The sequence below is a fragment of the Pongo pygmaeus genome, chromosome 1 (assembly GCF_028885625.2).
Source record: "Pongo pygmaeus isolate AG05252 chromosome 1, NHGRI_mPonPyg2-v2.0_pri, whole genome shotgun sequence".
Classification (NCBI taxonomy): domain Eukaryota; kingdom Metazoa; phylum Chordata; class Mammalia; order Primates; family Hominidae; genus Pongo; species Pongo pygmaeus.
Window position 1 is genome coordinate 59,711,338 of NC_072373.2, and position 5,718 is coordinate 59,717,055.

General features: G+C 36.7%; 1 pseudogene; it reads left to right on the top strand.

The window, feature by feature from the left end:
* Positions 1 to 685: 685 nt before the first annotated feature.
* LOC129036675 (ATP-dependent RNA helicase DHX29-like) lies at positions 686 to 4,406 on the top strand (annotated as a pseudogene).
* Positions 4,407 to 5,718: the final 1,312 nt, after the last annotated feature.

The following is a 5,718-nucleotide window of genomic DNA, read 5'->3' on the forward strand; positions in this document are numbered from 1 at the left end:
TTGTTCTGTTTCTTACGCTTGAGGTGAGTTATTGGATGTTTATGTTATTCTAAGTTGTACAGATACAGGATGCATACCTTTTCTATTTAGGGTATGTGTCAGAATAAAAAAATTACAAGATAATGTGAGCCCCACTCCAAAAAAAAAAAAAATAGAAAAGCCTTAAGTCAAAGCAAAAAACAAACAAAAAACTATAACGTATGCAGGAAAAAATCCTACCAAAATGCAAAAGAATAAAAATCTAAACCAAAGTAGATAAAAGAAGAATGTTTAAAGACAAAATTTGTCTTCTTTAAAAACATAATTTCACCCAGATTATTTATAAAACCACTGCAATGTCAAGATAAATTTCAGCAAGATGGTTCAAGGAGTAAAAATTTTATGAAAGATTAAACGTCAAAATATCTAAATCAATTTTGTTTAAAAGAGGAGCGGACTCATCCTGCCAGATTTTAAGAAATGCAACTAAACAATAGTTATCAAACTATGATGCTCTAGCCCCAAACAAAGAAATGGAACAGAACAGAGGGTTCAGAAATAGATCCATGTGGATATCATATAGATGAAACGAGACACCAGTGGGGAAACATTGCTTAGTGCGTACCTGCTGTAAAAACAGATCCATGACATGGAGAAAAGTGAAGCAGAATAGCTAATTTGCAAGATACACAAAGCAGACTCATATATGGCAAGTAAAAAACATAAAGAAGAAAAGACAAGAAAATATGTTTGTTACCTTCTTGCAGGAAAGCTTTTCCTGGAATCGAGGGCGCAGGGTGGTGCCACAGGAGCCAGGGAATGTGAAGGGCTCTTGGTGGCAGCACCAGGGCCTGGACCTCGAATGATCTTCTGCCACAGCTGCAACACTGGCGGCAAGGACAAGAAACAAACACAAGGCTCTGGTGACCACGGTGGTCCGGTGTTCCGGGCCGCCGTGTCTGCTTTCAGAGCCAAATCAACCACTGGGGCTGGAACTGCCCAGGAGGCCCAAAACAAAAAGCCAGTGTCCAGGCCTCCCTCTCGGCACCACTGCAAGCACCAGGGAGCCCCGAGTCAAGCAAGGCCCCAAAATTTATAGTTTTCATTCTACAAATGATTCTGGTTGTCCTGCAAGTCTGGGTAAATCTATTTGGAAAGTGGTAATTAATAACAAATTAGAGCAAGGAATTATGGGAGTGAGCAATGAAAAGCAAAACAATGACAAGGGAATGATTTCTGGAAGACTTAATGCCAAAAAATTGCAGGATTTTTACACGACTTTACAAGCATTTTTATTCAAGACTAAGACATTGAAGATGTCACGACCAATGCTCTCTTACAGGGAGGTGACCTTTATTCTGCCTTGGATTGGCTCTGTTTAAACCTTGCAAATGATGCACTGAAAGATTCAGTTAAGAATTTGAAGGACAACAACCTAAAAGTAGGCTGAAATTGCAGTCTCCTATACAAGGCACTATTTCACCTCCATTGCAACCTAAAACCAAACAAACAAACAAAAGAATAAGACCCTAAGATGAAGCCAAAAAAGGAAGAAGGAAATATGGAAGCAAATATGAAAGAGTGGATTTCACAGTACACTGAACAACAAATGAAGAAGAAAAGAATGAGAATTCTAAAAGTTTAGAAGAATAGGAAAAAAAAATTGACCCCAGTGAAAGTTATTTACATCTTGCAGCAAAACTGCTGGATGCAAAGGAGCCAGAAGCTACCTTTAAACTGGAAAAAAAGAAAAAAAAAAAAACAACAACAACAAGCAAGACCAGAAGGAGGCTCAGGAAAAAATAAGGAAATTTCAAAGAGAAATGGAAACTTTAGAAGATGATCCAGTATTTAATCCAGCCATAAAGATTTCACATCAACAAAATGAAAGAAAAAAGCCTCCTGTGGCCATAGAAGGAAAAAGTGTGTTGAACTTTTAAGTTATTTGAAAAATCTGCAGCTGCTACTGAAGAAGAGAAAGATAAAAAGAACCTCATGATGTAAGAAATTTTGACTTTACTGCTCAAGGTTGAACTGGAAAATCTCCCAAACAATTTCTGATTGACTGGTTCAGGAAGACTCTTCCCAAAAGTCCAAATCCTTCCTTTGAAAAAGTTCCAGTAGGTAGATACTGGAAATGTAGGGTTAGGGTAATCAAGTCTGAAGATGCTGTCCTGGTAGGATGCCTACAATCTTAACAAAGGATGGCATGCAAGCTCAGCACCTGGGAGGCACTTTAGTTCTTTATCATTTAGTTAAAGGGCAGTCAGTTCATCAGTGACTTCATCCTACTTCCCAAGATGTTTGGCTGGAGTACAGTGATGAGGAAAAGAAAAGAGAAGAATTAAATAAAATGAAAACCAATAAACCATGTGATCTTTTTATTGCCCAACTTTTGAATACATTGAAACAGCAGCAACAACAACATTCTGAAAATAAGAGAGAAATCTCTAATGATCCTGAGGAATTTTGGGAAAATTTAGTTTCTGATGAGGATTTTTCTGCACTGTCCTTGGTATCAGCAAACGCGGAAGATCTGGAACATGTTAGAAACCTCCTTAGACAGTTGCAAAGCACACCTAAGTATTAGAGACTTCTAAAGGAAAGACAACAGTTTCCTGTATTTAAACATCGGGATGCAAGTGTAGAAACTCTTAAAGGCACTGGGGAGTGGTTGTGGCAGGTAAAACAAGGAGTGATGAAAGTACTCAGGTACCACATTTTCTGTTGGAAGATTTGCTTCTAAATGAGTGGGGAGCAAGTAAATGTAACATTGCCTGTACCCAACCTCAAAGGATCTCAGCAGTGAGTTTAGCCACCAGAGTGTGTGATGAATTGGGCTGTGAAAATGGAACTGGAGGAAGGAATTCTTTGTGTGGATATCAGATCCGGATATTATCTCAAGCTTGTGAATCTACCAGTTTACTCTACTGTGCAACAGGGGTTTTGCCAAGGAAATTTCAAGAAGATGGTCTTTTTACTAATGTGTCTCACGTTATTGTAGATGAGGTTCATAAAAGAAGTGTCCAGTCAGACTTCCTACTAACTATCTTAAAGGAAGTTTTACAAAAAACATTCTGATCTCTACTTGATTCTATGAGTGCCGCTGTGGACAGTGAAAAATTTTCCACGTATTTCACACACCACCCCACTCTCAGGATTTCAGGAAGAAGTTATCCCGCTGAGGCTTTTCAACATGAAGATATAATAGAAGAAACAGACTTTGTATAGGAAAAAGAGTCAGGATATTGTCAGAAATTTCTGGAGAAGGAAGAAGAAATAACCATTAATGTTACAAGCAAAGCAGGGGGATCAAAAAAAAGTCAAGAATATATTTCAGTTCAGACTAGAGCAAATGCTGATTTAAATCTATTCTACCAAAAGTACAGCAACTTCACTCAGCATGCTATTCTCTACACTTGAATCCTCATAAAATCAACCTGGATTTCATTTTAGAACTTCTTGCATATTTAGATAAAAGTTCCCAATTCAGAAATATTGAAGGAGCACTATTAATCTTTTTACCAGGCCTTGCTCATATTCAGCAGTTGTATGATCTCCTATCAAATGATAGAAGGTTTTATTCTGAACGATATAAATGGATAGCTCTGCATTCTATTCTTTCAACCCAAGGTCAAGCTGTAGCACTCACACTTCCTCCTGCAGAAGTCAGAAAGATTGTTTTAGCAACAAATTTTGCAGAGACGGGTAGTGCTATTCCAGATATTGAGTTTGTAATTGATACTGGAAAAACAGAGGAAAATAAGAGCCATGAAACCACATAGATGAGTTCTTTGGTTGAGACATTTGTCAGTAAAGCCAGTGCTTTGCAGTGCCAGGGGAGAGCTGGGCAGGTCAGAGATGGCTTCTGCTTCTGGGGGTACACAAGAGAAAAATTTGAAGGCTTTATGGATTATTCTGTTCTTGAAATCTTCCAAGTACCTTTAGAGAAATTATGCCTTCATATTATGAAGTGTAATTATGATTCTTCTGAAGATTTCCCTTTCAAAGCCTTAGATCTGCCTCAGCTCCCAGTGATCAGCCGTTCAATGAATTTCCTCCAAAAAACTGGAGCTTGTAAGCTAAATGAGCCTCAGCTGACTCCGTTGGGCCAACACCTTGCAGCTTTACCTGTGTATGTGAAGACTGGCAAGATGCTTATTTTTGGTACAGTATTTGGCTGCCTTGACCCAGTGGCAACACTAGCTGCAGTTATAACAGAGAAGTCTCCCTTTACCACACCAATTGGTCGAAAAGATGATGCAGATCTTGCAAAATCAGCTTTGGCCACGGTGGATTCAGACCACCTGATCATCTACAATGCATATCTAGGATGGAAGAAAGCACTACAGGAAGGAGGTTATCATTCTGAAATCATATGTTGCCAGAGGAATTTTCAAATAATAGAACGTTACTGTTCACCCTAGAGGTAATTCTTAGTATAGCTCACTCTCTCAGAGTCATGGATAACTATAACAGGTTTATTTATTTTGGAAAAAAAGAATGCCTAGGATAATACTTGACACACAGTAAGTGTTTAATAAACATTTGTTGAATTAGAACAAAAAAAGATTTTCTTAAAACAAGATCTCAAAAAAGGAAAATTTGGATTAAAAATACTTATTATTTTACTACATTAAGATCAAGGAGTTCAGCTTAACACAGGATACCAACAAAAAAGTTGACAAGTAATAGATTGTGATAACATCTATCACTTGTTATTTATATTTAAAACAGTTTAAAATAATATGAGATTAAATAATTGATAGAAATATCTATCCTCAAATCAATGAGATGAAATACAAAATCCAATGGGGAAAAAATGGACAAAGTATATAAAGAGGCAGCTCATACATGGAGCACATGAATGTCTGACAATTTCATTGGTAATCATACAAACATAAATGTAAATAATAACCATTTTATACTTGTATGGTTAGCAAAACATGAAGTTTGATTGTATAAATGATTTAGTGAATATGTAGATACTTTGAAACATGTGTATAATGTTGGAAATAGTTTAATCAGAAAAGTCATTATGGAAATAAATATGGAAATATAAAATAAAATTGAATATAAGTATATATTGTGATCTGCAGTTAAAATCCTTATACCCCAGAAATGCTTGCCCAGTTTCATTAGACTCATGTACAGAAACATTCATGGAGGCAACATTTTTGCTAGCATTTAGATAAAGGCAACTTATATGTCTACTTACGGGAAATGGAGAGTAAAACATGGAGGAGGGCTGCATAAAAATATGGAACATTTTGAAACAGGAAAATATGTGCTAATATGCAGCTGAAATCATTTTTGTTTAAATGTTATATTAACAAAGAGTATAAGACTCACAACACAATGCTATTTAACAGAAATAAGCAGGTATGACCACAGAAACAAAAACATTCTTTGGCTTACCTCGATGTAGGTGCACAGACACGAGCATGTGCGTGCCTGTGTACACACACGCACACACACACAATTTAACCATAAGGGAAGGTGGTAGAGATTGTAAATGAGAAATAGAAATGATAGTAAAAAAATTAATTTAAATAAAGGAAAGACCTTGCAAAACTGTTGATATGCCATGTACTGTGGGGTATAATAAACTCTCTTACATGTATCTAAATTCAAAACAGAAAGGAAGAAAAAAATGATTTTAAAGAGAAAAAAAAAGGGAAGGAGGAGCCAAGAGAAGGAGGGAGGAGACGAAAGTAAAGAAGCAAACCTGTAAATCTC